This window comes from Rattus norvegicus, chromosome 4, assembly GCF_036323735.1.
Source record: "Rattus norvegicus strain BN/NHsdMcwi chromosome 4, GRCr8, whole genome shotgun sequence".
NCBI classification, from domain to species: domain Eukaryota; kingdom Metazoa; phylum Chordata; class Mammalia; order Rodentia; family Muridae; genus Rattus; species Rattus norvegicus.
This window is the reverse complement of record NC_086022.1, coordinates 131978772-131997838: the sequence shown is the minus strand read 5'-3', so window position 1 is coordinate 131997838 and position 19067 is coordinate 131978772. Positions and strand designations below refer to the sequence as shown.

Below are 19067 nucleotides of genomic sequence, written 5' to 3'. Positions count from 1 at the left end.
ATGATGACCTGGACCCCCACAAACTGAGAACACAAATACCCTCCTCCTTTCTTTGTCAGCTCTCTCATGACAGGGGAAGAGGAGTAAATACACAGAGTATTCCATGTTCAAACCCTTGGCTAAACACCCAGCACACACCTCGTATCACTGATTTCTCACGCAGCTTTTCACAATCACCCCATATTCTAAAAGGAAACTCACAGATGCTAAGCCACTTCTTCATGGCTAAAGTGTGGTGATGGAGCCATGCTCTGGCCTCTCAGTCATAACGAAAATGTTTGCACAGCATGTGGCATGAACTAGGAGCTGCTGTGGCCACTTGACAATTTCTAACTCAATTGATCTGCAGGAAAAGCATATGTAGCTATGTTCTTACTGTTCTACATGGTACAGGCAGTGTTAACAAAAGGTGGCCAAGCCAATAAGCCACAGAGGCCCTCTAAAGTCTATTACTCAACCGCCCACTATCTTATCCAGTGTACCATCCCCCCACAGAATAGTAGCAACGAGAGGGGATGTGCTGTTCACAGTTGTTAACTCATGGAATCATCATCGTAACTCTGAAGTCAGCTGGTGTTTTTATCTCCATTCCATTTTATGGATGAGAGTTCTGCAGCTCAAAGAAGTGAACTGAGTGACCTAGGGTCACCCAGCTAACAAATGTCACACAAGTAAATATAAAATAGCAAACACCTGGGTTTCACTCTGACCCCTTGCTTCCTCGTTTTTTTGTTTTTTTGTTTTTTTTTTTTCCCCAAAGCATGAATGTCTAGGAAACAGTAGACATCAGATTTTCCAGTTCTTTAAACATATTCAGTTTATATACTTTAGGCTCTGACTATTCGTATATCCCTTTGAGCTGATCTTCTGGGATCCAGTATACCTCAATGCACTGTAAAATAATGTAAGCTTCCTCTATGCCTCAGCCACACCAATTCAGCTAGGGGAAAGCCATCTTGTTTCCATCAATATGTACGGCTTAAGTTTCAGAAATGAAGTCCACTGCTGTTATTTTTTTATACCGTCAAAATCCCTGTTTTTGTTTGTTTTATTCCTACTCTGGAGAAATACCCACTTAGTTTTCTATCTCCACCCTCTTAAATGTTTCAATCAACAAGTCAAAACAAACCATGCCCCCAGCCAAAGGGGCCCTCTATAAAGCCCATTAAGGACAAACGGTATTTTCTCTACTCCTTTTTAGTTTAAGTAGAATGGCAACCCAAACAGCATTAAAAAATCACTTTTGGAAACAGAAGTAAAGAGCAGAAACACAGCTATAGTTAAATAAATTGATAAATCATAGCCTTGCATGTCAAGCCCACACCAATAAAAGAACGCTGATTTGTATGATTCACTAAGTTCTGGTTTGTGCCGAGACAATCTTAATAAAAATGCCTCAAAGCCACAGGCTAAGTCATACAAGGGACAGAAATCACATCACCCATATCCTTGGATAATATCCCAAACTGGAAACAGTTGTTAGTCTAAGCTAGCTAGACACAGACATTTCATGTAAATAAGTAAGAGAAACATAAAGTTTGCCTTTCCATCACCTGATTCCCTGTCTTTAGAATGATTGATTTAGCCCACAAGGATTTCTACAAAGCTTATCTGTGCTCACACCTGGTCTAACCTCTGGAAATACAGTGGCGAATGCAATAGCTATGAGTTCTGGCCTCGTGGAGGTAGAAACCAGACCCTGAATATACAGAGGAACATAGAGAGAAATAAAAACTCCAGGATCCATCAAGGAGGATTATGGCAGCCCAAGTCGGATGACGGATCCAGGAAGTGAAGAAGCAACCTTTACACTGAGGGTGATACAGGAAGTAAACCGAAGAGTGATGGGCAGGTGTTGGAGATGGCAGGACGAGGAATGTCAAGGCCTGAAGTTTAAAGGGGAAATAAAACGAAGCCTTGTGGTAGCAGGCAAGGACTCCTGCGTGTCTTCCAACTAGCTCAGAAGGCCCCTCACTTCCCTGCCCTAGGTTTCCCACCCACTTGTGACAGTGCTGACAAACAGAAGTAGGTGCCTGCTAAGCACTACCACAGGGGCAGCTCCCAGGCAGAGACCCGGCCTCATCCTTTTGAGAGTCGCAGCCCTGTTGCCATGATCTCTCTTCTCATCCACACCTCACTCCTCAGTATCAACCAGGACCCAGCCAAAAGGCCGGTCTGGGAGGGCATTTCTCGTATCTCTTAGAAATCTGTTCCAGAACCCTTGACCTAGAAACTGTAGAAATTCTAGGCTTCCCAAGAAAACAGTTGATTCACAGAAGAGGAGGAATGGGTTGAGTGTAGGCTTCTATGGCATGACTGGACTGCACAGCCTCCCCACCCTCAACAGGTCACACTGAGGCCTGAAGACATGGCAAAGAGAAGGAAGGACTTCTCCACATGGCACTAATGAACTGATCAGCCATGATGCCAGCTGGGCACCATGTAGAAGGGACAGTAGAACAACAAAGAAAGCAGAAGAGATGTTCTGAGAGAAGGGAGAGGAGCAAGATTCCCCAAGGATATTCTAGAGTAATAAAAGGTGGCCCCTACACTCCTTCTAGAGAGGGTTAATTACAGGCCCTTGGTGTGCTAAACAGCATGATGCCAGCTTGGGGAGGAGCCAAACTGCTCAGGGCTACAGAAGGGAGTCAGCCAGGTCCTGGCACCTCTTGCCCTGTGTGGCACTGTGGCTCAGTGGATGTTGCAAACAAATTAATGAACACCAGGGGAAAGATGTACCTGAATATCAGCTATAATAAGGACCTCACAGGCCTCCAACTGGCCAGCCCTTCTTTCCCTCTCTCCTGATACGAATAGGGTTCTGTCTTAACCCAGACAATCTCCTACTACTACTCAACTCCTGAGAACCTTTGCTTCTTTATTACTGTGCTCGGGGTAAAACAAAAAACTTTAAATCTATCCTCTGTGTCCCACAAAGCACCCTTAAGTTAAAGATAATGGTTAAGATCTGTGATTCCCCACAAATTTCATCTGCAAGCAAGCTTCTTCATAATTTGCAAGGTTTTTTGATATAAGATGTTTATAGAAATATTTGTCAAAAATTAAAAAGAAGGTGCAATTTACACATTAGCGCCCAGCTCTGCATGCTTAAAGTAAAAATGCAATCAGCCATGTATGTAAAACATTCAGCAACCTGAAACTGGGATGAGGATGCTGATCCAGCATAGCTGGAAGGTCGTTAAAAATGAGCACCGGGTTGCAAGAAAGGAAAAGTCAAAGCTCAGAATGCTGAATACAATTGCCTCTACTGGGAGAGCGTAGCTGATCTCCAAATTCTTGGCGGGGGGGGGGGGGGTGAGGGAGCCTGTCCCAGTGTACGTGTGCATATGAGGACAACTGAGGGAGTTGGTGCTCACTTTTCATTGGTCCTGTAGATCACTCTAGGGTGGACAAACGTGGTGGCAAGTACCACTACCCAGTGAGCCATCTTGTTGGCCCTGATCTCCAAATTCTTATACCACTGTGTCCTAGCACAACAGACCACTGTCTATACTAACAGCCCTGCTGGCTTTCCTGTTTACATTAGCTTTCCATTTACAGTAAGTAAAATGCTAAGACTTAGCAGATGCTATGGGTCAGCCTCTGGCCATATCACATTTCTCCTCTAACCATCGCTGCCCATCTTCTGCCCTCCCAACCCTTTTCACTCTGCTCAGACTATCTGTCTCATGGTCACAATGTTCCTCCTGAATCAGTCACATCTGTTCAGGGACCACATTCTTACCCTTGCTGTCTGCTGGACTTTTCCCACTCAATGCCTCCATGAACCATTCTGATCTTCTTGAGGCCTTTCTTCAATTTCCTTTTTCTTATCAAGTCTTTCCATGTCCACTCAGTTTTAAATGATAAATCACTGTAAACCTACCCATGCCCCCTCTCTCCCAGATATTTATGACCACTTACATATATATATATAAAATTTGTTTCTATATGTGTATTTACTTTAACATGCCAACACACACACACACACACACACACACACACACACACACACACACACAGAGGAAAGCTTCATTGGTTCAGACATCCCACCATTGGTATCCTGTTGTATTCTTGACACCAAAATAAATGACTCGATGTAAGACTCCAACAGCTGGCTCCACGGATTGATGGATAAAGTTAAAACTTGGCCCAAATCCAGAGAATTCAAGTGCTATAAATTGTCTGATAGTGCCTGACAGCCTTTGGGACACAGCTTGTGGCATGGGTGTCACCTATTATCATTATACAGCTACTCCTAAACTGACGGTCAGTGAAACCCCGCATGACAGTCAGTGAGCTAAGGAGTGGAGTGACAAGGAGACTTGTCAAGCAAGCTACTGGGAGAGGAAGCTAGCGAGCTGAGGTACTGTTATCACAAGTGAGATGTTCTTCCAGGTACAGACATAGAAACTTCCCTGTGCAGTCACAGCCTGAACGGGGAAGGAGGAGAGGTGGACTGCTTAGACCGGACTGAGCTGGACATCCTTGAAAAAGAGAACAGGTTTCAAAAACTTCCTGGCACAAGCCACCATTTGCCATTAAGTCTGAATAGCTGGCATAGTTCAACTTCCATGCATCAGTGTAAATAGAAAACATGAAGCTTCAATTACAACTTAATGACAGATATTAGAAGGAAGATATTAAGCATGGCCAAAAAAATAAAGCAGTAAGAACCAAGAGTAGATATTTAAACTACCTAATATTTGGCCTGGCCATCCAGGGGGAAAAATAATAACATTCAGCCAGACCCAAACTTACATAAGCAGGTATGTTCTTTCATGTTTAAGAAGCCAATAAAGGTTTGAATCCAGGCTCCATCTCATCAAACCAGGACCTGACACAGCCAAGACATCCACCACAAACAACCTGCCTGGACTTGAGACACACGCCAATCCCAATTGACAAAAAAAAAATACCTGAACCTCCAAATGCCTCGCTAATTTCCATTCTAGCGTACAGCTTCCTAACCAAACACACATAACTTGGAAAATGGCACAGTTCTCCATGCCTGCTCCCCAGCCATCCCAGAAGCCCCGCTGACGCAGAGAGCAGGCTACCTAACCAGTTCTCCACACATCTAACCACCAAGGTACCCTGCCACGTGTTATTTAATTCTTTTGCCAGAGGAACAGAATTGCTCTCAATAAGTTCTAAAGACAGGCCACTTTTAAAGGACACTAACTTCACATGGGATGGTTTGCTTTGTTGTTCTTGGTGTGGCTGTTGTTTTACATAGCAAAAGAGTTGTTAGCTATGTTTTAGCACTGACTGCACCTTTAATTCTTGCTTTCAGGGTCCTTGATTTCTGCAGTGAAGACTGAGCTGGTGACAGCCCCTCTCAACCAGCTCTTTGTGTGCTGTACTCCATTTGGAGAATCCTTTCTGGTTACAAATGGCACCCTGATGGAGAGTGACTTGGTACCACTCAGAACCATTAAACCTATTAACTGTGACTTAGACCACGTCTGCTAAACAATTGCCATCCGAACAGGAAATGAGGTAAGCTAGCTTTCAAAGTTATTTAGACAAATAATCAAAGTCAAGGATGCCTTACAAGAGGCCTCTTGTCCCATCCTCCTGTGCAGATTAATCCAGAAGCCTAGGCATCACACTGAACGCATTTTAGTTGAATGAAGTGACCAGGTAAGTGTCTCTCTAGCCGAGAGGAGCTAGTGCACAATAAATACTTAGGGACCAAACATGGAATATATTGAGTTCCATGAATCTCAGGTCAAGTGTGGGTATCCTACATCATCAGCAATCACACATAAAAGGGAGGTTGAGACATATGTATCTATTTTTGTAACATTTAAGTAACATGTTTACCTCAAACTGTGGACACTTCCAAGTATTTGTTAATGCTAACCTCATACCTAGAACATTCCATTTCTGAAATAAAATTACTCTCGTTTCTTCTTAAGTTCTTCTTAAGCTCTCAATAGTATCCTCCAAGAAGCCACTTCTAATTTAATCCATTTCTAATCCACTTGGCTTCCACAATTAGGTACTGTATACATTCAATCCCCTGGGACCCGGTTTGAGCTGACACAGAACATGACCTTATTTATTCTGCCTCTTATTAGTATCACTTCTTGCTCTAGAGCCATCAAACATGAAAGGATTTGAAGGCAGGAACATTCATCTCTCCAGTGTGCACAGTACGCTCCGGGAACACTGAACTCAAAGGATCTCAGTCTTGGATGCAACTTCTCTGAGAGTCGCCAACTAGTCTAATAGCTTCAAGGCCAAAGCCACTCAAAAAATTAGCTTCGGGTGTAAACAGAATGAAATCATTCCAAGATATTAACCTAACCACTGGATGTGTTTATTCTTCTGCTTGGAAAACTGAGCCAACCCTAAGGAATGGTACTGTTCCCCAGCTAGGTGACTCTGAATAATGAGGTAATTTCCTTCAAAGGTGATGAGGTCTTCAGGATTCTCTGGAATGTGCATCTACATGGTAGGGCATTACCAGTCCCCTTTAGGTTATAATTATGCTAGGACATTTTGGAATTTCATGCAATATGGTATAGATAGTATTATATATATTATTAAATCATCATCCTCTTTTCATAATAAATGTTATTGTGACAGATATTATTTCCATATATACATATAGAGTAAGATATATATATACACATATATATGTATATGTATATATATATGTACACAGCACAAATGAAAGTATAGAGTTAAGTTTTAGTTTCATAGTAGGTTTTCGGATTTATCGAATAAAAATACAGGTTATGTATCCATTTAAATTTAAATAAGCAATTTTAAAATCTAAGTATGCTGTAATACTTAGCACATAACTGAAAAAGGTTCTCTATTAAAAATTAAAATGTAATTGGACATTCACTATGTAGAATAGCAAACATATCCCTCACCCAGAAATTCTACTATTGTCTTAAGTTAAAAAAAAAAAAAGCCAGGCATGACAGATCACAGCATAACCCCATATATTCAAGATGTGAAGACAAAAGTTGTCAAAGGTCAAGGCTGGACCGTCAACATACTGAGTTATAGTCTAGCTAGAGCTATATAACAAGATCCTAACACACACACACACACACACACACACACACACACACACACACACGGGAAAACCACATAGCAGCAAGTGTATCTTATAAAACACTAATTTTCAGATAAACAAAAATACCAGTCAGGCAGCATTCAGTACAGGATATTCTAGAAAGCCCAACACAATGAGGTTAAGGAAGATGGCTGAGTAAGGGATACTGAGAGCGAATTAAGTGCCAGGTATTGTGTTAAAAACCCTCTATGCATATAATCCCATCCACTATTATCATCTTCATTGTTATCCTTCTACAGATAAGACAGTTAAGACACAAAGGGAACACACTGCCCATTGTCACACGGCAGTAGAGCAGGCATACAAACGCAGGCAAGTTGAACAAGAGGGCTTACGTGCTTAACCACCACCTCATTTGACAGGTGAAGGAAGAGAGGGCCCTAATCATCCCCCTAGACTCACCAAGCCACTAACCAGTGCAGCTGAGATTCAAACCTCGAGTAAGCTGATTCCACACCTCTTACAGCAACAGGCCACTGCCTTTTGCCTTTACCAATCATGTGAAATGGGAGAGGCAGGCTCCCTGGACAAATCTGTGATCTCTAGCTGTAATGATTCTTTATCTTGCTAGGAATCCATAGCATTCAGTCAGCTGGATCTGGACTTTGTATCATAGACCATGCTGGTCTGGATAGGGACCTGGGGGATATTTCTATTTTGTGGAGAAACTGAATGCCATTTCTGTACCAAAACATCTCTTACAGTACACCACTTCTCTGATTGCTTACCAGTCTTACTGCCTCAAGGCCGGTTCTTACTCCTCAATGCAAATGCCAAGCAATGGTAACAACAAGGAACACAGACAGAAAAGCAGCCACCAAAGTCTCCTTCAAGGTCCACAAGATGAGACTTTGCTTCTTAGACTGAAGACTGAAAAGCCAGAGTCACTTCATACAGAGTATGGGGAAATATCTAGAACTCCTCCTGGAGCAGATCTGCCTATGGAATTCCCAAATGCTTTATTGTAGGCAGCCCTGCATGCATGTAAGCCTATGCAATGCCAGGCAGGGGCCTTATCTGCTTACCTAATGTCACCTTCCAACTATTGTCATAGAAGCAGGTCACCAGCCTATAAATTATCTGGAGGAAAGACATGAGTGTGGGACAAGCTGGACAAGTAGAATGTTGATCATTTACCCTGTCAGGAGTTCAATGACTTTTGGAACGGAGGCTTCTGGAGAGCAGGACCCATGTCTGCTTTACTCACAGGCTATTCCCCATGCTGGGTACAGAAGAGGCTCCTGACTATGCGATGAAGAAGTCAATAGATGAAAGAATGAGTGGTCGCTTAACTGTCAGCAGTAAACAGTACGCCAGCCTTCCTTGTGTCCTCACGGCCCTCCAAATCTGTAATAGAAGTTCTCACCCTCCTGCAGTCATTACCCATCTTTACAGAAGTTCTCACCCTCCTGCAGTCATTACCCATCTTTACAGAAGTTCTCACCCTCCTGCAGTCATTACCCATCTTTACAGAAGTTCTCACCCTCCTGCAGTCATTACCCATCTTTACAGAAGCTCTCACCCTCCTGCAGTCATTACCCATCTTTACAGTGGCACACCGCACATATCTTCTCATTTCTCACACAGAAGGTTCATCTAGAACAGCGGTCCTCAACCTGTGGATCACAACCCCTTTGGAGGTCAAGGGAGCCCTTTACAGGGTCACATATCTTATCAGATATCCTACATATCAGATATTTACACTACAATTCATAACAGTAGCAAAATTACAGTTGTGAAGTAGTAATGAAACAACTTGATGGTTGGGGGGTCACCACAACATGAGGAACTGAATTAAAGGGTTGCAGCAGTAGGAAGCTTGAGAACCACTGGTCTAGAACCCTCCTAACCATGACAGGAGATGCGTAGCTCCAGATCACCCTCCAAGTAGAAAGTCCAGTGTTGTCCCTTACCTACAAGCTCCAGGCACGCTCACTGAAGCTCTGGTCACACTGCCAGGCTTCCACCTGGAATGTTTTTCTCCCATCATGGGTGTGATGGTTTGCATAGGTTTGGCCCAGGGAGTGGCGAGATATGACCTTGTTGGAGTGGGTGTGTCACTGTGGGGTGGGCTTGGAGACCCTCCTCCTAGCTGCCTGAGGATGCTCGATCTGTTCCAGGCTTCCTTCGACTGAAGATGTAGAACTCTCAGCTCCTCCTGCACAATTCTTGCCTGGATGCTGCCATGCTCCCACCCTGATGATAATGGACTGAACCTCTGAACCTGCAAGCCAGCCCCAATTAAATGTTGTCCTTTTTTAACTTGCATTGATCATGGTGTCTGTTCACAGCAATAGAACCCTAGCTAAGACGATGGGGCAATGCCCTTTCAGTGATAAAGTCAGGCTCACTCCTGCTAGGGGACTTTTCTTTACATGCCATGGTCCCCTGGAAGAACTGGCCTTTCCATCTTTTAGACCCAAAGCAACAATTATAGATTCATATGTATGCCATGGTGAGTTACAAGAAGACAGATCCCGTGTCTTCTGGCAGACATTCTAGTCCTGGACTAGAGAGTCCAGAATGCAGCAGGTGTCGATGATCACATGTTCCATGTATAGAACGGATTCAAAGGAAAAGGGAGAGACTGTGGATCTCATCAACTCTAGAGAAATACTGACTGAGCCTACTGATTAACTTGTACATATACATGCTGATATATCTAAACAATCTGAAGGAGAGGCCAATGGTGCCTGCTGCTGCCCTTGCTGTTGTTTAAGTCAACACCTGCTAGCCCATGAGTGTCAGAGAATGTTGCTGACTTGGTAACACACAAAGAAAGCCTCAAAGTCAAAGAACCAGCATAAGAAACCTCAGAAAGAAGGTTTCTGAGAGAGCGCCTGGCTTCATCTCACCAAGAAGTAGAGTGGCAGAAGCTGGAAGCCACAAAGGACCCCAGGCAGGTGAGAAAAGTTTCCCGTTTCCTACCAAGGAACAGCATGTGCCTTGCCCAATCATCCCATCCCTTCCCTTTCACTGGACAAGAGACTGACTTCTCATAAACAGTAGCCCAGGGTCCCACAGTTAGTTACTGAACAGCCAATCCTACAACCAGGCTTCCCAAGGCATGCATGCATTCAACATTGATTTGTGAATTACTAGGTAAGCCATGGTGCTATTTGTGGGGATAAAATAAAGTATGCAAGGTCACTACTCTAGTGGAATGAACAATTCACTTGATGCTTAATCTATAGCTCCTCTTCTGACATACACAATCTCAGTTCAAACATCACTGCCACTATCAGAGGAAATGTTACCTAACTATATACAGATCTCAAAGCAAAAAGGCATCCAGAGGCTCAACAAAGATACCTCATCTTAAGAATCTTGAACTGATGCGCAACAGTTCTTTAAATAATCAACTACTATTTCACAGTCCTAAACTAAATCTCTTAAAATTAAACTAAAGCGATTCAGTGAAAGCCAACAGCAAAGCTCCCATCACCAGCTCATGGCAAACACTCAAAGAACACATATGACTTCCACCCACAGGTCTGCCATTGAACCTTACTTCCCACCCCACCCCACCCCTCTAAAGAAAGAGAGAGAAATGGGTTAGTGAGAAAATGAACTGTGAAAGGGAGTACTCTAAAATCTGAAGATGTTTTAATCAAGAGAAAAAATTTCAAAGAAAGCAAATGTCCCAAGATAGAAATATTTACATATCTGTAATTTCCACTTTAGGGTTTCTATTTTGATTCTGTGGAGTAAACACGGTATTTCAAATGCACATTGGTTTGGGTAATTCTCAAGCACCAAGAAACATTTATTTCCATAAATTAAAAAAAAAGACATATTCTGGTCTTAATTTAAACAGGATACCAGAAAACAAAACTAATTCTGTAGACAAACAAGTCTTAGCTAAAAGTCATTGAAATAATCCAAATAGTTTCCATTCCAGAGAAAATAGTAAGTCAGCAGTTTGCAAATGGATGCTTTTTCTAAATACACAAAATAAGCAAAAACCTTAACACAGGAAAGTGCGAATGCTGAACCCTTCTATTTCTGCTTCCACGGGGCTCAGTTCAATCAATAGAGCCAAACAGGGCATGGCCATCCTGAATGCTCACTCCAGGTGGCAGCCGCACAGCCCCCATCCAAACCCTGGGGAATTCCCCTACAGGTTCTTAGAGCCATCCATCCCTCAAGCCACCAGACAAGAGGGAAGAGAGCCCGAAGCCTAGCAACCAGATATTAGAGGTGGGAGTGGAGAGACCAGAGAACAAATGTGTGCTGGTGGTAAAGTAAAGGAGAGAGTGAAGGGGTCAGATGAGAACACTCAAGGAGCAAAGGCTCCAAAAACATCAGCAAACAAATTAGAACTTTCACCTCATACCAAAAACAGTCTGGAGCTGGCAAAAGACTTTGAGTAAAAACATTCTATATAAGGAAACTTACTTAAGGGAAGTTGTCAGAAACTCTTCACCCAGGAGAAAAGACAAGTCCAATGGTCCAACCTGGAAGATTCTGAAGAGCCAGGCTGGGGTTACTGAAGGGCAGGCCAGAGCTCCTTCCTAAGGGCTACACTGTCTTTGGAGTAATAGAGAAAGAAACCTGAAAGTTGCCTTTTGAACTCTAAGACAGAATTTGCTTCCAAGTCCCTAACCTCCCCATGGACTTAGAAGGACAATAATTAGTCCAGAAAGAAGCAAAATGAGGAAGTGGTCTACTTTTACAATTTCTGTTAATTCCTAGCAGCTGTAATTTAAGAAATCCAAGTGACATCAGCACTTCTGTCTGAGCCAACAAGGATGACAGCAGTGTAAGTGCAGAGTCATCTCAGCAGGGACAGAAACCAGGGGGCGACTGGGGAGCGCATCACAAAAACGTGGAAAATTAATTCACTTTGCAGTGAATCACTTCCCCAGCTTCCAACACCAGCAGTGCCAAAAATAACATGAGAAAAAGTGGGAAAGGAAGCGTAAGCACTCCAGACCTGATCAAATAAGCCCTAGAAACTTCTAAAAGAGTGTTCACTGAGACAAGTGAACTCAATGTTTCTGAACACAAACAAAAGCAATCCAGACACTTCTGAGCAGTGAGAGAAAAAGTCCAATATTAAATAAAGAATGACATATCACACACACACACACACACACACACACACACACACACACACACACACTTGCAACCAGAAGCAGTAACTAGGATACACTCCCTGGTCACCATATGTGCTATCATGCTCTGGGTAACATCTGTACATTACCTTCTGGAAGAGAGGCATAGGGTCAATTCCATCGTCCTCTACTCTTCACCCACAGAGGAATCAGCTGGTGGGAAAATCGCTTATATGTTTTCAAGTTGCCTTCATCTTAGATTCAACAACAGACGGGAAATAGGTCTGAGATCCCAAGGTAAAGGCTTATTTGATTCTTACTCAGGCCAGAATCAGAAGGATAAAACCAACCATGCTAAACATGAACAACCAAACAACCTATGGAAGAAAGACGAAAACACTCACCAGGGCCACCCTGGCCCTTTGGCTGAACATAGAGTCCACACAACCGCCTCAGAAAGAAGGTTATTATGGAGATTTTCAATGCAGCCCTTCAGCAGAAGGCTCACATGTGCCTTCTCTCAACAAGGGAAGGCTAAATTAGAGATAGAGTGATAATTAATAGGAGCCTTGGCAGCAGAAGCCAGCTTCTTTAGCAAACCTGTAATTGCTGCCTGCTTAAAATGACAGGGAGCCCAGCCAGGACGGAGGGAGGTGCTAACGATGGTAATCTTAAAAGGTAAAAGGTACTTTACATCAACAGGTTACTGGGCTCCCATTCAAAAGTGTGCCCTCATCTATAGACTCAGGGGATGGGGAAGACAAATAAATGTGACGTGTGTTACACAGGAGGACAAGAGATCATTCATACTCAGAAGGAAAAGACACAAAGGTGAGAATAGATCTCCGCTCCACAAACCCTTCCATTCCAAAAGTATCATCAATTGCCTATTAGATCATGAAAACAGTGATCAATACGTACAAGATGCCACCGTACAGAAGAAAAGGATTCCCAGAAGTGAAATGATTCTACTCAGATGTGCTTTGAAAACATCCAGTGCTGAGCTATGCCAACAGCAGCCACGGACAGACACTGCTTAGACATGAAAACAGCCCGCCTTGTTTGCAAACTCTCTAGGAAGGAAAAGGTACACAGATCTGAGGGGTGTTTTGTTTTTGTTTTAACAAAACAACTAAAGATCTCTGGCAAGGAAAAGGAGTAGTAGCCCACGATCTCATTTAAACCTCCAACTCCAGGAACAAGACCCACCATCCTAACAAAGCAATTACCGACACACTCCTCTAGACAATATTTCGGAAAGGTCAGTGGCTGTGATACACTCCCCAGAAAGGACCAAAGCAATGTACCTCAACCATCTTCAGATGCCCAGAGACACGGAGAGACAAGAAGTCAACCTTCTGCCATGGAGAGACGTCTGTGGAGATAAACCAGGGTAACAGGAACATAGTTTCATAGTGAGTAATGCTGCCCAAAACTCTTCATAAAACCAACTCGATAGGTGCAGGCGTTTTTTCATTCAGCTCTGGCTTTCCACAGTGCTGTGGAGAACTCCCTCACGGCTCTCCAATACTGACTGATCATTATTACAAGGCTAAGGGCCTTTAATGAGGCTTAAGACACAGCCCAAGAGTCCCTATCGATAATGTCTCCCAGAAGGCTCTAACATTTCCTGTGGGAGTTAAAGATACGTGACAGATAAGGACTCAGGAGCAAGAGCTCTGGAAACTTGGACAGTTGGTGCTTTTCTTCACGTGTGACAATAAAGTCCCTTTGAACTGTCCATCTCTCTCCTCTCCCACTACACAGAGGAAGGCTTGTGTATCTGTGCTATGGATCCTGACTTGCTTGGGGAACCCACTAAGTACATGGCTCCCCATTAAAGCCATCAACCGGCCAGTTTACAGCTTCTTCCTCTCTGTTAGATCATTACAACCTTTTATTGAAAATATTTAACTCAATGCTTTGCAATGACTAATGCGCTTAACACCCACATGTCAAGGCAGAAGTTAGGCTCATTACACAACATTACAATGTTTCAAGAACTCTGGCATGTCGAAGATAAACAGTCCAAAAGGGAACACACTGGCTACAACTTTATGAAGGCACACAAGAAAAGCAATTAACAAGTTTGGTAGGGGTGAGGAGAAGAAAGAAATCAGTGAAAAACACCAAGATGTTAGGGAATACATGACCAGTGGTGGATATGATGCTGGGGTGTGTCTACAAGGCTTTTGAAGGCATCAGGAAGCAAGACTCAAAGAACAGCTTTAAGAAGTAATAGGGAAAACCAACAACTTGGCCACAATGCCCTTGAGAGTGATTAAGCAGCCAACATCCTGTCTTCTGCTACCTTTCTGGGAGCCATCATACCCTATCTCCCCTTCCTTCTGCAGAAGCAGCTTGGAAAACAAAGGACTTTTTATCCTGAAATGCTGAGAGCACCTTTAATACATAGATCTATTTACCTTGGATTCAGATGTTCGGCCACACCCTGAGTCCTTGGTCTTTACTTCATCAGAAACCTAGTCCTCTTTCCATTCCAAAAACAATGAGTTGTCACCCCTGATCACACCTGCCACTCCCTCTAAACCACAACATCTCCAGCACTCATTCCGAAGCATGATGGAGAAAGAGGTGGGTACCCACATTGAGACAGTCCTAGGCTTACATCTGGATGTCATCTTTCCTAACATAGCTAAGGAAAAGAAGATAGGCGAGCCTCCACGTCTTCATCTCTAAAATGGGAGCTTGCCAATCTCGTGGCAGAATTATACTATACGAAGTGTCTTACACATCTAATGCCATACCTGGTGGAGAGCAGATGGCTTGATGCATTCAAAATTCACCTAGGTACAAATTGTTTGCTCCTGATAGTTCAGTTTCTAACACAGTATAGTGTAGAAGAAAATAACACAGGCAATCTTTCTCACTCCAGGACTAAGGTGTGCGCGCGCACACGCACACACACACACACACACACACACACACACACACACACACACTTTGTATAGTACTATAGTACCCAAACACACAAGAAAAGACAAGCCAAACTACAACCCAAGACTCCAGCAATAAAAAGGGGCTTTACAAATACTAGAAGAGGCTGCTGTTGCTATTACTGGTGGCTTTTTGTATTTTCTTGTTTGTAAAGTGTACGTCTGAAACCAGTTCCTCTCTGCCTCCTTCTAGAAGAGTCCCCAGCGCTACTAACAGGTACTCAAGCTGACATTTACAACAGTGACAGCTGATAACTATAATACGCTTGAGGAAATCAAAATCACCACCTGTGGCACTAATCTTTTTTTTTTTTTCGGAGATGGGGACCGAACCCAGGGCCTTGCGCTTCCTAGGTAAGCGCTCTACCACTGAGCTAAATCCCCAGCCCTCAAAATCACCACCTGTAAGTTCCAGCCCTGAGCCAGCCGGCCCCGGGCACCTCGGCCCTGTCCTCGCCAGCATTTGGAAGGCTCCACCTGTTTTCTCCTGGACTCTTCAGTAAAGACCTCGTAGCTTCTCTGCCTTCCCTCGACACACAGGACTTGACTCTCATATCCCACCCTCCTAAACCAAGAGCAAAGGGAACTGTGCCAAAGTCAAAAGTACCATACACGAACAGAAAATATGAACAATTTGGCAATCATGACGATCATGTTTAGAGCAGACAAACAGGCAAGATGGAAGACTGAGTTCCTTCATCTGAGCTGTAGGAATATAGCAGCAAGAAGAGCATTTCGAGCAAAGTCAATTTTCATTATCCATGGGTTTCCCGTTTTCAAATTCAGTCAGTGATTAATATCTATAATCACAAATATCAACATCTACAGCTTTCTTGTGGTTAGTTATTGACAATGTAGAATAGCAAAAAAATCCCAGCAGCCCAATGTACACATTCCCCACTGAGGTCAATGAGGTTAGGACCTGCTTCCCTCTTTCCATGCTCATCATAGCCCTCTGTAGACAAGCATCCTTTCTCAGACTGTCAGTGCGTCTGTGCTTCTGTGATGGATGGTGACCCCACTACTTAAACAGCTCCAGGCAGGGTGCCAAGGCTGGGCCACTGCCTTCCCTGTGCTGTTACATGCTAAGGAGCTGCCAGGTGGGGAAAGAATACAGGTAGCAAAATAAGCTCAGATATGAGGTACAGTGTTGTTGTCAGTTCATTGTTAATAAGTCAATAACATCCATAAAATACAGTGTCTTCAACACATATTATGCCTTGACTGGTTAACAAAAAATTTGGGACCAGGTGCTCTCAGGAAACTACTTCATTTTAGGAGTAATTCAATATTTACAAATTTGATGTTTTTTAGTGATTTTACAGAACATGACCACCAAAACTAAGGAGTGCTGGCTGCAATGTACTGCCCCTCTTAGCACCAACAGCAACAGCAATTCTCTGTCTACTCATTCACCGCTCTGAGGACCAAAGATACCATGTTATCATTGCTGGCCCAAGAAGGAAATTCTATTGTTATTCTTATTATACAGGAGAGAAAACTTCGACTCAGAAATATCTAACAAGGAGGATAGCTAGTAAGGGTAACGTCTGAAACCATTTCCTCCCATTTCCCAGAAGAGCTTTGAATCCACCAAAAAGACTTTATCCAATTCCCATTCCAGCTTTTCTTGTAGCTTTAGTTTTGGAAACCGATTCTTATGTATTCCAAGTTATACCAAGGATGACCTTGACTTTCAAGCCTCCACCTCTGAAGAATTGGGATTGAAGATGTATGCTCCACCGCTGGTTTTAGCTGGTGCTGGAACTTGAACCCTGCATTGTGTATGATACACATTACGCACACACTCTAGCAAGTAAGCTATATCCTCCCAACACACTTTGGTTATTCTTTATTCAAAAAAGATCTGGTGACCACTCAGTGTCCTGGGCATTTGACATGGCCAAAAACAAATGCTCTGTTCTCCTGGGGACTCAGTCATAAACACACACACACACACACACACACACACAGAGAGAGAGAGAGAGAGAGAGAGAGAGAGAGAGAGAGAGAGACAGAGACAGAGAGAGACAGAGACAGAGAGACGGAGACAGACAGAGAAAGGGGGAAAGAAAATGTTACCACTGGCCTATGTATTACTGTAAGGAGCTTGATAATTTTTAAAATAAGACTTTTGTGTACAACTGCTTGCCCTCAGTACAAGAAGGATGCCCTCAGTGAATACCATTTAAAGTGATTTTTACTTCTAGAGTAGGTGGTGTAACCACCAAGCAGGCTCATTTCTTCTAGAAAGACCTCTGCAAGCCACCCATCCGTTGGCCAAGCACAGCCGTTTTCATGCTGGCTCACCCATCCTTTCCTCATGCGCTGGGTGTTCAGTAGTTGGGAGATACGCCCTCACCTAGAAGAGCAAAATAAATACACCGAGGGTGCTACAAAGAACTCCCGAGCCAAGACTCGGAGCAATCGGAGCAGGAGACATACCTCTCAACATCCACCCAGCCAGATGCCAAAGAAAGAAAGAAGTCTACCCTGACAATCTCCAGAACGACTTTCTCATCACTGCTGCCTGCTTCTCCCTTCTCACTGTGTCCCTAACTCTCCACGTAGTCACCCACTCTTCTCGCTGAAGGTCCAGGTTCAGACGTGGTGGGTTGAAGCAGCCTTTGTCAGGCCCCATCCTCTCCTGTGCCAAAGACTTCTCCAAACACATTGACCTGACCCCAAAGAGCCTGGCTCTGGCTCTGTGTACCTCTGCTTCAACAGCATGAAAAGAAAGAAAGCTCACACTGCTTATATCCTTAGAATACTTGGGATTGGGATTACTTCCCTAAGAAACAAAACTGCACTGGTTGGAATCCCATAGCAAGGCTGCAACTACCCTGAAGAATACTGGTCCTAAGGATGTAGAGCAGGGTTCAGGTAGAAACTGTGTGTGTGTGTGTGTGTGTGTGTGTGTGTGTGTGTGTGTGCGTGCACGTGTGTATGCATGTATACACATACATACATACACTATTTACACACATACACACATTAAATGGTTGGTAAATCTGTTCCCATCCCTACATAATAACAGCAGATAGTTGAGGGAAGAGGTGTGAAAGACTCTTAAATTCATTCAGGCTTACGATGGGCTCAAAATTCTGCTGCATATGCCCATACACATTTGGAGAGCAGCCATACGGTCTGTGTGTTTCAGCCACAGAAGATCCGGTTGGGACTTTGGTACTTATCAACAGCTCCTGCAGATGGACATTTCTATGATTTTCCAGCTCTTCCATTCCCATTGCAAAGACATCAGTGGAAGCACAGGCAGTGCAGACAGCTGTAGTGGGCACGGATGGCCCATAACCAGCACAGAGTAAGAGCAGCAGTTACATCTGGCACACAACGCAGTCCTTTCTTCTGCTTTTGCTTGATTTGGTTTGGTTAACTGAAATAAGAGTCTTGCTACGTCGCTCATGCAGACTAGAATTCAAGATTTTCCTGCTTCAACCTCTGGAGTTCTGGGATCGTAGGTGTGCATCGCCACACCTGAATCTGCTGTAATCTCTCTCTACTTGTCATGTCATTACTTCACAAAGTCAAGGAGATGAGCATCCTGGTACCCAGGAACATGACTGGTCACTAACCGATGAAGGCCTTTACATATACCTAGGATGTGATGAAACCTAAGAAAGATAGTTACTACTAAGGTTAACTCCTTTCTATTCTCTAAAGACTAGGTTAACCACCGCTTTCAGGAGAGAACAATTGTGAGGGTCAAGAAACACAAGCATACGGGTGTAGAGCAATGACATTTAAAACTCAGTGTCTAATCTCCCAAGGCACACAGGAAGATAAAAGGATCCCAAAGTTTGGGCATATGAGGTCTTCTGACTGATACTGGATACATATGACTATGTAAAAAAGATGATGGTTTTAACATGTGTGGCCGGAGAGCAGGAAGTCATCATGAACAAGACTGGATAGGGACAGTTAGCAATCACAGGA

General features: G+C 43.5%; 1 protein-coding gene across 8 annotated transcripts in view; it reads right to left on the bottom strand.

Annotated features, from left to right (window-relative positions):
- The window catches only part of Mitf (melanocyte inducing transcription factor), a 212115-nt gene that overhangs the window by 179952 nt on the left and 13096 nt on the right, over window positions 1–19067 (bottom strand). The window contains exon 1 of one of the 8 annotated variants that reach the window (XM_063285574.1): window positions 13464–13513. The gene's annotated coding sequence lies outside the window, so the exon portion shown is untranslated. 8 annotated transcript variants of the gene reach the window in all.